Source organism: Macrobrachium rosenbergii, chromosome 43, assembly GCF_040412425.1.
Source record: "Macrobrachium rosenbergii isolate ZJJX-2024 chromosome 43, ASM4041242v1, whole genome shotgun sequence".
In the NCBI taxonomy this organism is placed as follows: domain Eukaryota; kingdom Metazoa; phylum Arthropoda; class Malacostraca; order Decapoda; family Palaemonidae; genus Macrobrachium; species Macrobrachium rosenbergii.
Window position 1 is genome coordinate 31257256 of NC_089783.1, and position 20408 is coordinate 31277663.

At 35.2% G+C, this 20408-nt stretch overlaps 1 protein-coding gene across 2 annotated transcripts in view; it reads right to left on the reverse strand.

Annotated features, from left to right (window-relative positions):
* Positions 1-8075: 8075 nt before the first annotated feature.
* Positions 8076-20408, reverse strand: part of LOC136828745 (growth arrest-specific protein 1-like) — a 67453-nt gene continuing 55120 nt past the window's right edge. For both annotated transcript variants that reach the window (XM_067086951.1, XM_067086952.1), the window contains exon 5: positions 8076-11285. The gene's annotated coding sequence lies outside the window, so the exon portion shown is untranslated. The remainder of the gene's footprint in view (positions 11286-20408) is intronic.

Sequence of the window (20408 nt, forward strand, 5' to 3'; positions counted from 1 at the left end):
TGGCCAGACCCGGGAGAACAAAACAAAATATCACTCTGATTTATGGTTTATACTGGTGCTGTAAGGGATATATTTTGATAGGAGAGTGACTACATAGTTTTTTTTGAATTATATTGTAAAATATTTAGTTGAGTAAATTAGAGAGAATGGCTCTGTTTGAAGTTCAGGAGTTTTTAGGTGCCCCATCCATCAGAAAGTTATCTGAATCTAACCTAACTAAGGCACAGTGGATTGGTTTAGCAGTTGCTTGTACGGGTAATGTGACTAGTGGTATGATTGAGGCACAAATCAAATGTATTGCAATCCAAGCATTGATAGACTGGTAAAGTAGATAGAGAGTTAAATGAGGGATATGAATTGTTGAATGCAGCTGAGATGGAATTTACGTATAAACAAGGGCAAGAGAATGAGAACAGTGATGCAGAGGCAGAGCTTAGACGTTGAGAAACGGAAGAAAATTTGTGTAGACTGAAGGTGCTAGAATCAGAAGAAACGTTGCTTAGGCTGCAGATGCAGGCTGAAAGAGAAAAAGAAGACAGAGAGAGAGAGAGAGAGAGAGAGAGAGAGAGAGAGAGAGAGAGAGAGAGAGAGAGAGAGAGAGAAGAGAGAGAGCGAGCAAAAGAAGACAGAGAGAGAGCAAAAGAAGAAAGGGAAAGAGCAAGGAAGTAAGAAGAACATGAAAGGGAGTTGGAGTTAATCAAACCCATATAACTGTATCCAAGGATAACACAGACCCTGTGTTTGATGTAGTAAGAGTGCAGAAGTTAATTCCAATGTTTACAGAAGAAGCTCCAGAGTTTTTTTAGCACTTTGAAAAAGTGGCTACAGGTATGGGATGGCCAGAGGATAAATGGTCAGTCTTGTTACAGAGTGTTCTCATTGGTAAAGGAAGAAGTGCCTATTTAGCCCTATCAGCTGATCAGTGTAAAGAGTACAGTGTACTGAAACACAATGTGTTACAAGTTTACCAGATGACCCCTGAATATTACAGTGAAAGATTCAGATCTTTGAAGAAGGATGACAAGATGACTTTCTTGGATTACGCCTACAAAGTAAGATGTTTCAGAATGGTTGGAGGCCGCTAAAGTTAAGTCTATTGGCGAACTTGAGGAGTTAGTAGTCTTAGAGCAATATCTGGGAGGAATTCCTGAACACATAAGAGCTTATTTAAGAGAGAGAGAGAGAGAGAGAGAGAGAGAGAGAGAGAGAGAGAGAGCTTAAGAAACTTGACAAAGCTGCTACACTGAGTGAAGATTATAATATCATAAGTAGCAGAAAGAATTATAATGTCAAGTACCAGAACCAACAACTCACAAGTTATAGGTCTCAGTCAAATTTTAAGAACATTGATGTGAGAAACCCTTCTAGTAGCTATGCCAGTACAAAGCCAGGATATACCCCTCAGCAATGGAATGGTAAACCCTCACCTTCCAGTTTCTCAAGACGGATGCAGAAGACTAATGTTGTTTGCTACAAGTGTGGAAGAGTAGGACACCATAGTCGAGATTGTTATAAGACACAACAACAGACCAAGCCAGTTGGGCAAGTGGTAAAGGGTAACCAGGTAAAGCCAACCATGAGGAATAGTGTGGGAAACAATGAGACTAGGCAAGTAGAGTGTTTAGCAACCCGTGGAAATGTAACTTATGCAGTGAGTGGCTGAACAGTGTGGAGGCTTTTAAGCCATGTATCTATGAAGGTATGCTGATAACTCCCTCCTTGAGTGTGTAGGTACCAGTCAAGATATTATGTTATAAAGGAAGTAACCATAGTGTGGTAGTTCGTGGTGCTCACCCACAGTTGGAGAAGAATCTCAGTGGAGATTCGGTTATTTTGAAGGGTATAGGAGGAGAGGAAGTACAGGAAGTATTGATTTTGCTGTAAAGGACTCGTTAGCTGTTGAAGGTGTGCATGTTTTACTGGGTAATGAAGTTGGTGGTGTACCCTTCGTTCCTTGTCCTATAGTGACAGACAAACCATTGAGGATTAGTCCTATGGTAGAGACAGAGAAGAAAAGTCCCCACCTGTTTCCAAGTTGTGTAACTACCAGGAGTATGAAGAGAACTATGTATGGAAGTGAAGAAACTGAGGATTTGCTTGTACCAGAAGGATCAAGAGAAGGATCTTTGAGCTTTGAAGAGCTGTTCCAGGAAAGTGAAGATTTCCCTAGTGTTAGTAATGAAGAAAGTATCCAAAAAGAAGAGGATCCTATTGTTATTGAAGAGACTCGTCATAGTCAAAGTGTTCCTGAAGATAGTAGTGAAACTACAGTAGCCGAGTTGGCAGATATTGAGAGTTCAACCCCTGAAGTTGGTCAAGTGACTAGAGAGAAGCTAATAGAACTGCAGAAGAAGGATACAACGTTGGCAGATTTGTTCTTCAGAGTTGTTGATCAAGAAGAGATGCAGCAAACTCCTACCTGTTATTACCTAAAGGAAGGATTGCTAATGAGGAAGCATGGACCTGCAGATATTCAAGGAAATGTTTGTTGAATGGGGAGAATATCATCAAATTCTGATTCCATCTCCATTGAGAAAACAAGTAGTAGCAGTAGCACACGAGTCTGGACATATGGGAATCAGGAAGACTGTTGAGAAGATTATGAAATATTTTTTCTGGCCTGGACTTCACAAGAATGTTAGCAGATTTTGCAGAGAGTGTCATACATGCCAGATAGCTGGAAAACAGAATGAAACTATTCAGAAAACCCCTTACAACCCATGAAAGTTAAAGGAGAACCCTTTAGCAAGGTGATAATAGATATGGTTGGACCGCTTCCAAAAACGAAGAAAGGACATGAATATCTGTTGACATTAATGTGTCTGGTAACAAGGTATCCTGAGGCGACTCCTATAAGAAATATAAGTGCAAAGGTAATTGCTGAGAAGTTGGTGGAATTTTTCTCCAAGTTTGGAATACCAGAAATTGTGCAAAGTGATAGAGGAGTGAACTTTACTTCAAAATTATTCCAGGATGTGATGAACTTGTTAGGAGTGAAACAACAGTTATCAACCACTTACCATCCAGAGACTCAATGATCCTTGGAAAGGTTCCACCAGACTTTGAAAAGTATGTTAACAAAGCACTGTAATGAATCAGGAAGAGAATGGGATGCTGGTTTACCTTTAATGTTATTTGAGGTTAGGAATGCTTATCGAGAAAGTATGGGATGTTCACCAAATGAAATGATTTTTGTTTGAGACGCAAGAGGTCCATTGAAGATTCTTGTAGAGAATTGGGGAAAAAAATCAAGAGGAAGTCCAAGGAGAATATGTGAAGAACTTGAGGAAAAGGTTAAGAGAAATTAGAAAATTCTCTTTAGAATATTTGAAAGTAAGTCAAGAGAAAATGAAAAGGAAGTATGATGTTTAGAATATTTGAAAGTAAGTCAAGAGAAAATGAAAAGGAAGTATGATGCTAAGACTAAGCTAAGAAATTTTAGTGTTGGACAGCAAGTTCTAGAGTTCTTACCAGTGAAAAGATTTCCCCTTACAAATAAGTTTCTAGGTCCTTATAGGATAACAGAGAAGTTAAGTGACAGAACTTATGATTGAAACACCAGGGAGAAGGAAACGACAGAGGAAGATACATGTGAACCTTTTGAAACCTTACTTTTCAGAGACTAGAACTGAAACAGCGTCTATAACCCAAACAACTTCATCTACAGAGGACGATGATGGCTATGAATTGGGTGCTGAAAACAAGGTGAGCAATTCTTCAATATTGGAAAATTTGGAGAACAAACTAAAACATCTGAGTGTTGAACAAAGCAATGAATTAAGTGTGATGATTCAAAGTTTCCCTGAGATTTTTGCAGTTGTACCTAGGTGTACTGACTTGACAAAGCATGAGATAAAGATCAGAGAAGATGGGAAGCCTTTTAAACAGAAAGCTTACCATGTGTCACCTTTTCATCGAGATGTTTTGAAAAAAGAAGTTGAATATTTATTGCTGCATGGATTAGCAGAACCCAGTTCAAGTCATTACAGTTCTCCTTGTGTGTTAGTGAAGAAATCAGATGGCTCATTTAGGGTGTGTACTGATTATAGGAAACTGAATTCCATCAATGTGGCTGACAATTATCCATTACCTCTTATTGACCAATTACTTGATATTATTGGGCAAGTCAAGTTTGTTTCCAAAATAGACTTGTTGAAAGGATATTATCAGATTCCCTTAGATGAGAATGCCATATTGCTGTCAGCTTTCATTACTCCTTTTGGACTGTACCAATACACTGTGTTGCCATTTGGTCTGATGAATGGACCTGCAACCTTCCAGCGAGTGATGGATCAGCTGTTAGGATCAATAGAAGGAGTGGGTGTATACCTTGATGACATTGTGATTTATTCTAACACCTGGGAAGAACATCTGAAGATTTTAAGGAAACTGTTCAAGAAACTACGGGAAGAAGGACTAACAATCAACTTACAGAAAAGTGAATTTGGAAGGGCAACTGTTCAGTATTTAGTATTTGAAGTTGGAAAAGGCCTTCTCGCTCCTCTTGACGCTAATGTAGAAGGTATTCGTAAGGCTACCCCTCCTACTACTAGAAAACAACTACAAACATTTTTGGGCATGGCTGGATTTTATCGCCGGTTCTGTCCAAATTTCTCAGCCGTGGTAGCTCCTTTAACTGACTTAACCAGTCCGAAAAGAAAGTTTGTTTGGACCCCAGAATGTCAGGATTCCTTTGAGAAGGTTAAAGCTATTTTAGCTTCAAAACCAGTGCTTCAGGCTCCAGACTTCAATTAAAAGTTTGTGATACAAGTTGATGCATCTGACTGTGGAATTGGAGCTGTTCTACTTCAAGAAGATGACTGCTGCCTTATGCACCCTGTATGCTTCATGTCATCAAAGTTAAAAAAAAACATCAGAAGAATTATTCTACCATTGAAAAGGAGACATTAGCATTAATGACAGCCTTGAAAAAGTTTGAAGTGTATGTGAGCCAGCGTAGGAATGAAGAAATTTTAGTGTTGTCTGACCACAACCCTGTTTCAGTCATCAATAAGATAAAGAATAACAATCAACGAATAACCAGGTGGTCTTTATGTTTACAACCATATAATGTAAAGGTGAAGCATATAACTGGGAAAGATGATGTCATTGCAGATTATTTATCCCGTTCCGAATCGTTGGATTCAAATCCAGGATAATTAATCTTCTGGGGGGAGGAGTATAATGGTATGTGTGTATTCTGTAATAATTTTTTTTTGTGGATATATTTTCTTTTATATTTCTCATGTGTTGTGAAATGTAACGAGGTGATTTTGAAGTATGTATGCTTTTTTGCAATGCTTATATATTTTCTCTTGTGTTTGTCATGTATTGACTGTAATAACTTTGAAAATAATGTTTATGGGGGATGTTAAGTGGGATAAGCTAAGATACGTCTTCTTGGAGGCATTGTGTACAAATCTGAATGTTTATTCAGGTGGGTGACCACAGGAAATGCTGTATGCGAGATAGATCCTAAAAGCCGTAAGTTATGAGTTAAAGGGAGATGAGATGACAAGGTTGATAACCATGGCCAGTTTAAAAGTTTGTTGTTTAAACAAGTGTTAAGACAGGAAGTACTCTATTAGCTAAAGAGATGTGGGATGACAGGTTCAGATAAGCTGCCTGATCCAGAACCCTATGTGTTTATACAAGTGTTCAAACAGGAAATTGTCAATCATTCAGATAAGAGGCAGGCCTTTGTAGTTCTCTGAACCAGAGAATAATTTTCTTACTTTTTCCCCTTTTCAGGGGAAGAAACTGTGTTTATTCCTTTCTTTCCCAGGGAAGATTTCCAGGGTGACCACTTTCTACAAATGCCAAACTGGCAACTCAGATAGAGACTTGATAAAGACAGGGTGATCTCTCTCTCTCTCTCTCTTGTAGAAGAGTGTAAGATTGTGGTCACTTTCCCAAACATATAAGTTTATGGAGACTGTTAATAATATTTAATGCGCCCTTGGTAGAATCTGATATAAGAGAGAGTATAGTGTAACAGGCCTTAGGTAAAAGTGTATACTACTACAGTAAAGGAAAAAGATGTGTAAAAGTGTTCAGAAACTTTTACACGGTAAAGTGATTTTTACTTATTTTTTACCATGGTAAAAAGTTAGATATAGTCTTGTAAAAAGGTAGATATAATCTTTTAAAAAGGTAGATATAATCATTAAACAGATTTTGCCTTAGTGAAATTATTGGTGGTAAACTTTTTGTGCATTTATATATGGTCTTGTTTTTACATTTGTTTTGTGTGTTCTTGTGTTTACAATTTCATAGTGTTACCCAGATTTTTGTGTTGGTGATTTAACATTTATTTAGTTAATATATTATGTGTTTATACTTTAACATTGCATACTTGTTTTGACTTCATTTGTTAAGATTTCTTTTTCAAATTTTCAGTAAATCTTAATAGTTTGGATTTTGTTTAGTTAATGTAATTTCTTGATAAATTAAAGTTTTTTGAATTAAATTAAAGTTTCGTGAATTTATCTTGTTTAAGAATTAATTAAATTTTATGTTGTTTTTAAGTAATAGTAAATTTTTTCAGATTGTGAACTCTGATTATAACTTTTGAAGTTAGAAATAAATGTTTACATTTAAAGCTTTAAAAGCACAGTGTTTCATTTTTGACCACCAGTGAAGAGGGTTATTTTTGTGTGCACAAGGTATGTGATAGACATGTTTTTTTCTCCTCTCCTATATGGAAGTGAATGAAGACCAGGGAAGCAATTATAGTTTTTTGATGGAGTGATGCCCTTTCTCCTTTAGTGTATTTATTGCTTAACAGGTATTACCTCACTCATGACTTGATAAACTTAGATTGAATTTTGGATTTAATAGTTGTGTAATAACCAGGTACTTGATCACTTCGTGACAATATATATATATATATATATATATATTATATATATATATATATTATATATATATATATATATATATATATATATATATATATATATATATATATATATATATATATATATATATATATATATGACCTGATTCCCGTCATGCAAAGGTTCTACCAGTACAGATAAAATGCGTAAGATACAGTTGACATGTATTTTCCTTAATAGTTACACAGGGCCCTGTTGCTAATATTACGCTACTTAATTATGCAATTATAGTCGGAAGGTATTCAGAGGTGGCAGGTGCCATGATTGTCCGTCAGACGTACTTCCTAGCCCGTCGACCGCTAAACCCTTACTGATCTTAACTTTTCAAACTGAACTTGCTTAGGTCATAGACCTCAGCTGATTGGTCTCTTATAATCGAAAGGAACCAATAGGGGTCTTCGATATATGGCACTCATTTGAATTACCCACGCCAAACCCCAACGATCGTATGGCGTTCGACGACTCAGCAGTATCTATCTGTTCGTTACACTCTGATCACAAAGACGTACAAACAACTAGCAGATTTTCTGTTATGTCTCAAACATGAATTTCTATATAATCAATATATATATATATATATATATATATATATATATATATATATATATATATATTGATTATATAGAAATTCATGTTTGAGATAACAAAAAATCTGCTAGTTGTTTGTACGTCTTTTTGTGATCAGAGTGTAACGAACAGATAGATACTGCTGAGTCGTCGAACGCCATACGATCGTTGGGGCTTGGCGGGGTAATTCAAATGAGTGCCATATATCGAAGACCCCTATTGGTTCCTTTCGATTATAAGAGACTAATCAGCTGAGGTCTATGACCTAAGCAAGTTCAGTTTGAAAAGTTAAGATATATATATATATATATATATATATATATATATATATATATATATATATATATATATATATATATATATATAATATTTACACAAACACGTGCTTATTTCTCACATATAGTGAGACTGAACTTGGGAACTGACGAATCTCCATGGCATATAACTGATTAGTCATAGCAAAGCTAACATAAATTGAATGATAACAGTAGCCATCAGTATATTTTTGTCCGTCAATAGCAGCTAAAAATAAATAGAAAAGTATCTAAGTATCTAAATACCTTTGAGAAATGAAGAGAAAACACAGAAAGGTTAAATCAAACAACCAAATAGAAAAGTGAACTTTTTCCATTTATTTCTCTATTTACAAATCAACATTTACAAAAAAAGAGGAAACATAATGAGTTGTTTACATGATCATGACGGTAAAGCACCCTGAATTATTCTATTTGCAAAATTAATCTTAGCTGTGAATTAATTGGGAAGATGAACTAACAATAAACAGAACATATATACAGTAATAACTTTTCTTTGTACTAAAATAACCCTTTGCTTCTATACATGTTTTAGGAAATTAACACTTGTGATACATTCCAGCCATCATAATTATACGAAAAGCCTTGAGAGAGAGAAAGTAAGAGAGAGAGAGAGAGAGAGAGAGATGAACAGATCAAATTATTACCATACAAAACGAGGTACACACAAAGTAGATTATGTAGTTATTTCGGAGGAGGCCAAACTTAACACAGCTATTCCAACAGGGATTGCTAATGAAGGAATAAAGAAGGAAAGACCAGTTTTGAAAAGAAAACAAAATAAAAATGAAAAGTGACTCCCGTCTTCCACTGGAAACATTACAGCGATATCATTCACTATAAATGTATAGTGAGAATTTTTCAAATGCAGACGTTTTACAGCATCATTTATCCTTTTAAGTACGGTTTGTTGGGCCGAATGATCAGGCTAAAAATGTTCCATGAAACTCATATTTGCACATTAACGTCATCGGTCTACAAACTTTTTGAAACACTCCATCCGAAAAAAAAATGGTTTTATTTAGATCGTGTTTTTATTGTCATCGGCATGATACGACTCAGAAAAAGAGAAATGTGACGATTAAAAACATTACCTTGCTTACACATAGAAATAAGTAATGATCAAACAGGTTAAACATTAATCAGTACTCTAACAAATATATATAAAAAATTACCTGACTGCATGGTACACAAAATAAGCTATTGAATTTCTTTCTTACATTAATTTCATTAAATGTTTACCCGAAATCGATATTGGCCTGTTTTTTTTCTTTTAGTACAAGATGAACAATAAACTCGCCCAAAGAAAGCAATGAAATTCTGAATGAACCTGAGCCATTAGCTAACATCGAACAGACATTAATTCAGTCTACATTTTGTTAAATATATCAGTTGTGCCAAGAAATCGTGAAGTTCTGCGTAATGATGGAAAACTGGAACGTTGTGAGACAAATAGTCTGATTACCTATTAATAAAAGTTTCAGCACGAAAGGGTCAACAGATAGGAGTAAACTAATTTAAACTAACAGGAATAATGATGCGTAAGGTCGTAACTTCAAACGGCTAATTGGTCAAATGAGTCATTTCAATAGACAATAAGCTTTTTCATTATGTTTCGCCTTACAGTCGACATTTTAGGCCAAGCACATGAACATTAGACGGTATTGACAATTCCAGACATTGGTCTGTAACCAGGATAGTACAGAATCGTGTGAGAAAAAAAAAATTATGGAATTGTCTTAACAAACGGCATGAGGTATAAAATGTCTGAATAAAAAAAGGAAAACGATACAGACGAAAAACTGTATTTACATACAGGATTATTTATTACGAATAGATCTTAAAGGAAAAAATTTAGAATGGTTGCAGTAATGATTTTTTCACGTGTGTAATTATTCTTTCCAACCATTTGTACTTTTAAAATATCGTTCTCTTCCTTTAGAAATAAAACTCTCATATATTGTTGGAAGGGTCATCTGAAGATGTTCAATAACACGAAACATCTTGGATGAATAATCTCGATAAGGACCGTAATATAAAGTAACAAAATAGTCATCTAATTCATATTGAGTCTTGACACCACAAAATATGGCATCAACATTAAGTAAATATGACCATTAATTTCACTTTCAGCGGCATTTGCCCCTTATTACATAAATGTAACTTCATTTTCATTTGAAATGTCTAGTATGTAAACGAAAAGCTTTTATTCACCCCTGTATATCATCATTTCGCTTTTCAGAATAAAATTGCCTTTTTTTTTCATTTTGGCCAGGTCCTTCAAACTAATCACTCCGCTGCCAAGGGAGTGAACCTTCATCCTGAGTAGAAAGGGTAGCTGAGAGAATAGCTGCACTGCATTGAAGTGGCTTTGTCTTTCTTTGTCTCGTGCCAAACTTCCTTTCCGTTCTCTTCTCGGTTTTCACTTGAAAGACAGAAAAATGCACGACGCGATTTCACATCATTTTACTGTTTTCTAATTTTCTTTTATCGTTGTCCATTTCTCACTTATCACTTCTTCACAACTCTTTTTCAGATCGTATTGTTACGCAAAGAGCTCTTCTTGCCTCTGACGGAGAACAATTCGACAAAGAAAACACTGGTAGAACGTTTCACTAAGTCGCCGATATGCCAGTGAAGCCTCACTGACAAAATGTTGCAGCACTACTATAAGGTAAAACGTGTTTTTTTTTCTAAATATTAACCAAAATTATTATCCAGATAAATGAAACTTCGTCAATAGTCACACGGAACATTCCACTCCGATTTCTGCTTCATAAGAGGCCTAAATTTTACATTTTTATCATTTCATAGAGGCCTATCTGTTAAATTCTTACCATTACAGAGATCGTGCAGTGTTCGGTAAGTTTTGTCTGTGGTAAAAATGGTGAATAATTTACTAATAGTGATGATTTACACTACTTCATTTAATCCACCCACTGAACATTACTATATGCAAATGATTTCAATTTCAGAAACACTTGCCTTTATTAATGACTACCAACCATTTCACACAACCAGTCAAACTCTATATACACCCACCAATTCCAGACAGAGTACTTCAAAACAACAAGATATAATAATATAAAACCGCAAAACGTTTTTCCGGCTCAAACCTTCATTCCATAAGTCATGGAACGTTATTGAGACTCAAATCTTCATTCCTGAAGCCCCCAAACGTTGCTTAGACTGAAATCTTTGCTTCTACAGCCACAAAACGTTCTTGAGACTCAAATCTTCATTCCTGAAATTGTCAAACGTTGCTGAGGCTCAAACCTTTATTCCTGACTTCATGAAACGTTGCTGGACTCAAATTTGCCTTCTTCTTGTCGCAAAACGTGATTGAGACAACAATCCTCATTCCTGAAGTCGTGAAACACTGTTGATAATCAATATGAACAAGATTGACTAATAATTTGTTTGGACAATTTCCCTTCTTATTTCCACCGAGTCCTGAGCTTCATGAGAACGAGAATCTCAGAGATGGGGAATCTGAAGCCACGTCCTGAAAAGAAAATAATGATAAATTGTTAGAATCTTTAAGCAGTATTAACAGACATATACAGTTGGTTAAGTGTCTACTTTTCATTGTAACACGAATCAAGTAAAAACATTCGCACTGAAATATTCCCGCATATATTTTTGTCAGTACTTAAACAATTCATATAACAATGAATATGTTATAACGTCCATTGTATCAAGATAACAGAGAGTTTTCTACAAGTCAATTAATTAATCAAGCTCTAAGCAACTCCGTGATGGAGATGATGAGTATGGTAGGCCCATGAAGTAATTATAAACCAGTTTCCTTGTTGGAAGATACATAGAGCTGTCAGTAGGCCTAAGGGGGCACTAGGGCAGATAAATGACTTGTGTATGTTGTTAGAGGCCGTACGGGGAATAGGTCTGTGTAAACAAAGCTGCCTAAACGAGATTCAGGGAAGTGCTGATGACGACGACGTCACTCATTATGGCTCTAAGCTTAGGTTTTAGGCTTACTTGGGGCTTCAGCAGACAAGTTAGTTACTTTGAGCGCTATCAAATTACGGGGTTTGAACAACGCACGATAGGCAAATAGCAATGTAAGACGAAAGAGGCTCTGTGTTTTTGTATATAACAGACGCTGTTTTCTAGCAATAACGAAAAATTTTTACTTTTTCGCAAACGAGGTGATTAGTTGTCCATGTTCTAGTGACGTATGGAGGTTAAAAAGCTAAAGTTCATATAAATTGTTAAGGAATGTAGTAGTTTGCAATTAATAATTGTACATCGCGTGAAATATAACACATATGTTCCTACATACGTTAAAAGAAACTACATCAAAAGATGATTTGTAACTTACAGCAACGATGCGAAAAACAACTAAAATAATCCAACTTCAGCTTTTAAATAAATTTTAAACCCGCCTTGATGAAAAAATCAAATATTTCTCAGGAAGACGTAAAACGTCTTAACCAAAGAACTATTAGCTTATGAAATGGAACAAGTTGCATCTTACTCCTAAATAAAACGATGATAGAGGGAAACACACATACACACAAAACAAGCTGGCTTAGCTGTTCGTTAGAGAATAAGTGCGGTTAGCCAAGGGAAGATCAGGGAAGATAAAGACGATAAGGCATTTTACCCGTGGGAAAACAAAACAAAATGTGGCCAAGAAAAGACTTTTTTTCTTCGAGGGCTGTGAGCAGGTTTTGTAGTCACCACATGCTGGAAGCTATATATATATATATATATATATATATATATATATATATATATATATATATATATATATATATATATATATATATATATATATATATATATATATATATATTATATATACTGTATGTATATATACTATATATATATATATATATATATATATATATATATATATATATATATATATAATGGTTTGTTTTTATCATGACTACCATAAAAGTCAGCGCGACGTTATTGAACCATGACTCCTTTTTTCTGAATATTACTGTCATTGTGAATATAGTGAAATTAACACTCCTATTATATTCATTTTCTCTTTATAAAACGTTTTCATCTCTTTGTTATTGATTGTGACTGAGCATTCAATCTGACTACGTACCATGCTCAAAAGATTTCAACATTAGCCACAATCCTAAGGCTTCATCTTGTTAAATAGGTTCTATAGTACTTAATATCGCTCACGCATTTGTCGAATACTATCTGGGGCCCAAAAAATCCTGTCCCCTCCCAGCTCCCCCAAAAAGGAAAGTAGTCTAATTTAAGAAGAATTTCCAAACGAGAGCCTTAGTCCTACTGCATCGTACAAATCTAACTCGAATGGGCGAGATTTTCGTAGGTCCCAGATCAGATCAAGGGTATGAGTGGGTTCTGGTATCCACCAGGCCAGGTCCATCGCCCTGAGCGCATTTCGAGGGAGTTGTAAACAGGATTTTTCATTGACTTAAGAAACTGGTATTCTTTAATGAACCAAAAATCGCTCATGGCAGTTAATAAAAATAAAAGATAATCTTCAAGCATGCCACTATAATATCTTCGAGGAAATCAGGAGAGCAATCGTGAAACACGTCATAGATAACCATCTTGTCTCACATAACCAAAATGTCTTTATTTCAAGTGCATGAACAATGTTTTTTGTTGCCTCTCAATCATACGGGAACTGTATATAATCATATAATCACAAATACCAGAATCACGCAGTGAAATTGTCTGTCATGACTAGTCTAAAGATTTGGCGCTCAAGGTATCGACGAATGATATTCGATTCAAACCAGGTGTTCCACGGAATTTTCTTATGTCTGGGTCATATAGTAACGTAAAAGAAAAGTCCAGTTCTATAAAAACGACGAAAATACGGAACATCCATTACTGTACATTTACAGAGATTCAAAGAAGCCATCATTCTCAGTCCACAGTCCTTTATATAACCTTTGCATTGCAGTTTCACCACAGTCCTTGACTTAGGATTAGATGATCCTCTCAACCCAAACCTTCACTGTTTCATAATCCCACTGAGATTAGTCTTGCTTCATCATTTATACTCACATACAGCCTTTACCTGTGGAACTGTCTCTCCCCTGGTGCATGTCAGCCATTACTAATCAGCCAGTACAGGTATTCAAAAAGAAGTCAGACTTGTTTTCTTATACCTATTCCTGATCACCCTAACTCCGATTATGCTACTGGTCAGGCATATATATATATATATATATATATATATATATATATATATATATATATATATATGTATATATATATATATATATATATATATATATATATATATATATATATATATATATATATAAAATTGACTCGTATTCACAGCCAGACATGACTTCACTATTTTATAACGTAATTTATTCAGAATTTAAAAACAAGCTTATAAGACTACTGAGGTTATTCTTAATCAGAGTGAAGCAATCTCCCGACTTTTAGTTCACAGTAAAATAATACCTGCGATATAAGAAGACAGAAACACAAATAAAGCAATCCAAAATGAAAAGGGAACTAACTTATATTTATCACAACCACTGAGGTTACGCTCGGGTAGGTTGGCACCACTGACGCTCAGGTTCAACCGACCGTAGACAACTTACGAACCATAAGTTTTCTTTTTCTTTTCCTTTTTTTCTGTTTTCATCTCTGTTCAGTTTTTTTTTTAAGTGATGGTCTGTGGGTGTGGGTGGGTCATTGCCTCAAGAGTAACTTCAGCTTTCTCTCTTGTATGATAAAGAGAGAAAGTTGAAATGAATTTACTTGTAGCTGAAGATAAATACATGAAGATTCTAATGGGCATTATCATTAGTGCTTGCGTATATGAGAATCTTGTTTGAAAATGAATTGCCTGTCATAGCGCTAGCTTTGAATATAAAGGTTAATTCTTATGCAAGGCTAGCCTTGTTGGTGTTATCTATGAGTCCATAATAAATTCACATTGAAGAACGGCATTGGTAAATAGGAAGTACTTACTTTTACTCATATTCGTACTACTATCAACAACAATAATTTATATGATAATTATTATTAGAACTGCAGTTGATAGTTTGCGAAACTACTTGCTATTTCTTTCCAAAATACGTTCGTTAAATAAATATACCTTTGGTCACGAGACAACAATATTGTGCTAATCTCTCACCGAAAAGTTCTTGGGAGCAAATAGAATTCAACAAAAAACTCACCAAAACGATCTGTCTTTCTCGGACAAGAGACTGAATTTCAGTTCAAGAAAATATTATTTCACAGTATATACAAATTCCCAGAAACTAAAAGAGAAACGTAAATCTTAATTTGAATTTTTTCCTGAGGAAAACGAAAATTTTTGGGATTAAGAACTGCTCAATTTCTCAATCTCGTTAATCTGCGATACACCGGCTAATCTAAACTAAAATAAAATTGAAACTATTAATAATTTATACCTCATTTAAATGTAAACAGTCATTCTGATTTCTGAAAACAACACAACATCTGTTGCTTTCTACCACTGGCTGGAAACAAACCTTTTATTTACTACCGAAGGAGAATAACGGTATTATGGGCGTGTCCTCCCTTGCAGCGACAGGTAAACTTCATTATTACCTGTGAGAAGACCATATGAACCCTGACAATGCAAGGGAGACGAACAAATTACAAAGAATGGGTGTGGTTGGGGGGGGGGGGCAGTATTAAGATAACTGAAGTGAATCGTTTTGGCACATTACCTAAATCATTATATATTCATGAGGTTCACAACATCCTCTTTCGAGTACAATTTGACTGCTACATTTAGGTGGTCGTTTGGGTAAAACGATTATTATGATTATCGGCCATTTTTCCTCTTCATTTATTTCATTTATTTTATGATATTTTCCATAATGATTTTACTTCTGCTTTAGTTAGAAGGTCAGGAAATTAGTATTTTTACTTTATGGCTTGACTGAGGTCTCATTTACGACACCTTTCTCTTTTATAATATTGTTCAAGAATGATCGAACTTTATAAAAAAAAAGCCAGTTAATCTTCGCTCGTCTGTCAAAATCAGTCGTATTCAGAATGGCATTAAGTCGGAAAAGTATTTAAATCTCTCAGGTAAACTGCAATGAATAGTAATCAGTCCGCTCAAGACAAAATTACCTCTGCCTGTCCAGACAACTTTCGGTAGTTTTTGCAAACTTAAATAGTTTTCGCCGTAAATCAAGAAGTTAATTCTGATGAAAATAACACCCTAACATTATACCAGTTCTGAACGGCCAAATTACTTATTACTAAATGGCAGCCAAGACGGTCTTCCATGCCTCGATGAATTTGCGAGAGAGAGCGAGCGAGCCGGGGGGTGGCGGATGTTAAATTTCAGTATGCTTAACACTAGGAATTTCCATTGAATACTTGCAGTATGGTTAACACTATGAAATTCCTTTAAATAAATTCGTTATTATTAGCTTTCTGTAAAAGAAACTATTGTGCCAGCTTCGTCTGTCCGCCCTCAGATCTTAAAAACTGCTGATGCTAGAGGGCTGCAAATTAGTATGTTGATCATCCACCCTCCAATTATCAAATATACCAAATTGCAACCCTCTAGCCTCAGTAGTTTTTATTTTATTTAAGGTTAAAGTTGGCCATGGATCGTGCGTCTGGCAGCGCTTTCCGGAGGCGTGCGACGCACCCTCACTCTATCGCATCTGGGGAGGAACTGAAGTCTGAAGCGCTACCGGTCGTAGCTGATAGTTTTATACAGCATAATACGTTGTACAGAAAACTCGATTGCTCAGAAGAAACTTCGGCGCATTTTTTACTTGTTTTATTTCTAACAGATTTCACAGTTATTTCATACCGTTTTCATAATTCATGTTAACATACATCTACAGCCTCAATCTATATAAAAAGCTTCTGCCATATCACACGGCATGTTAATTATAAATACCCTGTTTCTTAAGTGTGTATATAAATTCAGTTTTTTGAATGAGTAACTATATAAAGCTGATACGTTCCTCTACCTAGATTTTCATAGGATTATTCAACTTTGCCTCTACCATTGTGAACAATATTCGATTACGTCACTCAGCTGGGAGGTATCACTTAAAACATTAAAAAATATTTCGTCCGAATTTGGACACTTTTCTTGGAAGAACATCTAGCTTGAATCTGATATTCTGATTCACATTCTCGGTAGGATGGAGGCCAGCATTAATTTAATATTTCGTCCGAATTTGGACACTTTTCTTGGAAGAACAACTAGCTTGAATCTGATATTCTGATCCACATTCTCGGTAGGATGGAGGCCAGCATTAATTTAAGTGTATTAATATTATTGTAATCCTATTCTATTACAAAATTAGTGTTTATTAAACAGGATATTGAGACAGACAGTCAGAAAGGCGAGAAAAACAAAATGGTGAAAGGAGGCATCACGTTGAAGCAACGTAGACGAAAATGCTTCTAGAATTCCAAAGATGTATATTATATGTATCTTGTAAGTAATATATTAATAAATAAAGATCCACTTATAATACGAGACAAAAATAAGAATACTGTACAGTAGGAACAGGAAGTTATGGAGTACTTTCCATCAAAATCAAACCGAAGCGTTATGAGTACAGGATTGTAAAAGGAATTTCATGCTATAGCCTAAGAACCAGGCTCTTCCTGTTTCTCGCCAATGAACTTCCAAAATTAAGAGGGTCCTGATCCTAATCCCCTACTTCCTTCTTACTAATCCTTAATCTCCTAATCCCCTGGTCTCTTTTATCCTGTATACCAAACTCCACCGTCCCCAACGGAAAATTGTACACAGCCCGCGGTCAATTTACGAACTCACTAATACGTGCGTAGGGTTTTTTTTTTTTTTTTTATAAATGTAAATAAATATGGCGTAGCTGGTTTGGTACATATATCTACTCAGAACTCACATATATAAATGACTATACTCACGCAAATGTATAAAATTCTTATTTTTTTTTTTATTAAAAAGAACTGTTTTTCCTAAGCTTGGTATTGAGCGCTCTCTCTCTCTCTCTCTCTCTCTCTCTCTCTCTCTCTCTCTCTCTCTCTCTCTCTCTCTCTCTCTCTCTCTCTATATATATATATATATATATATATATATATATATATATATATATATGTATATTTACGTATATATATACACACACACACACACACATATATATATATATATATATATATATATATATATATATATATATATATATATAAACATATATATGTATATATATATATCCTTATTCATTCGCAATACCAGAAATAAATTATGGAAATGTTTTAAACACTCATTTACACCCTTTTAAATATACAACAGTACATACATACGAATACACACACATACATGAAAATACTTGGTACTCTGTCGTTTCCTTTTGAAAATTTTCTGTGGCTTCACCTGATGGCTTCAACTGATAATTACATAACGTGAACATCTTCGAATTATAAGCGTGTGTGTATATGTGTGTGTGTGTATATGTATGTATGTATATATATATATGTATGTATATATGTATGTATGTATGTATATATATATATATATATATATATATATATATATATATATATATATATATATATATATATATATATATATTTTAGATCAAGCTGCTGAGGAAATCTCGCTCCATATCCTCGAGTCGTTAACCATCAAACAACTGGTTCCATCTTTGAATAGTCAGTCTTCTTCTGCCCCTCTATTCATAGCTTAAGGTGTTTCTTCGTCCTTTTGGTGCCCTTCTTGGTCACTCAGTTTTCTTTTCTTGAGGCGTTAGGTTAGTTTTGACTTTTGTTTCGGTTCTAATATCTATATTTTAACATTAATAATTTTAATGAGTCCTATGTGTTGCTTTTAATTATTGTTACTTTTGTATTTTAGCCCTGACGGTGAAGCCATGCTTTGGCACGTTGACTGGAAATAAAGTTGAAATATGCATCACCTCCTTTACGTCCTCTCTCTCTCTCTTTCTCACATATATATATATATATATATATATATATATATATATATATATATATATATATATATATATATATATATATATATATATTTTCCTGAAAAATCCATTTTGACACTGTGAACTCTAGCAGTGAATTTGTTACCTGGCAGCTCAAAGGCACTTATGATGAGTAACTAATGTTGCGTTGGTGTTTGAAACAGTTGGTTCTGTGGAAGTTTTTAGCACAAGGATTTCATCTTTGATTCAGCTGTTAAAATAAAGTACCAGCGACTGTGATAGCTGAGGAAAAGGGGTAACGGCGCAAAAAATATATTTAGTAAGTTCGCAAGTCTTTGAAAAACTTTAATCAGCAAGAAACTGCAGTAATTAAACTGGAAGAACGTTCAGAACCGACAGCTGAAGATAATCACTTTCCAGTCCTCCATTGGTGCGCAGCTAACAATTGGTATCCAGCGTCTTAATGACATTCATAACTTCATTTCAAAGGTATCTCCAGCAGAGGGCGCCGACATGGTAATTAAGGCCTCACCCGGGCGCCATGCATCACACAGGTGTGACAGAATAATCAAATGTAACTTAATGTGTTTATTAAAGGTTCACCTCAGCACTCTCTGTTGAGTGCACAGTTAATCTATCCAGCCGGATGCTGGTAATTAAAGGTAAAAAGAGGGTAAGGCCCCTATTTCAAGAAAGTGTGTGATTTTGATTATATAGTGTAATTTAGTTCTTGCTGGATTAAAAACTTTGCCATGTTAAGATATGGCAAAACGGGTGAAAGGGACGCCCATTCACTATCAGAACAAAGGTCGTAAAATAACAAAATCTTATTATCAAAGAAGTACGTTACGAATACCAACGACGAACATGTGCACACCCGTGCGCACGTTGGAGAACTGACATGACAGAACAATCTGAAGCACAGCGCGAATTACTGCTTTGAGTAAAAACAAAGCTGATATACAAGTGTATTCCACATTAATACACACCTTTAAGGCATCCGTTGTAAATTCACTGAAATTGGAGAGAGGAGAGAGAGAGAGAGAGAGAGAGAGAGAGAGAGAGAGATTAACATTCAAAGCTTCTACATGACAATTATCAACACGCAAATATACCAGCAGGTAAACCTCACCGTCACGCGAAGCGAAAAACGCATACCTGACGAAGAGAGCCCCAAAATGCTTAAATAACCATATCGCTGTCAAAGGTCCCTCTCCGGACAAAGAACCTCTCGTGAGGATTATGTTTGTTTGCCATCAGTAGCTACGGTAAACTTTATTCAGAGGGGAACGCCCGTTTCTTGTTTGCAGCACATACACTTGTACCTTCTACCGCAGGCAAAACTTGCGCAAATAACCACGTGACTTGGAGAAGGAGGGTCAGTTTACCTGTCTTCATTATCAAGGTGGGAGCCGTTTAAGTCTTAGGTTAATGTCTGCTTCTTACTGCTGAGTTTTTAGTTTGAGCTAAATTTGGCAATGCCAGAGATATTTCTTGTAAGTGAAAAGGATTTTAGCCACATGCCTGGAATCTTTGCGAATGACAGCTGCTACCCCTCACAGTGTTGCAGTTACTGATATATTTATCTCGAATGGAGCTGCATGGGAAAAGTTATTGATAAATCAGCTGATCCATTGCTCAGATATATAATGTAAACGTATGTAGATGTCACAGTGAAATACATTTAAGAATGTAAACTGCGATATAAACTA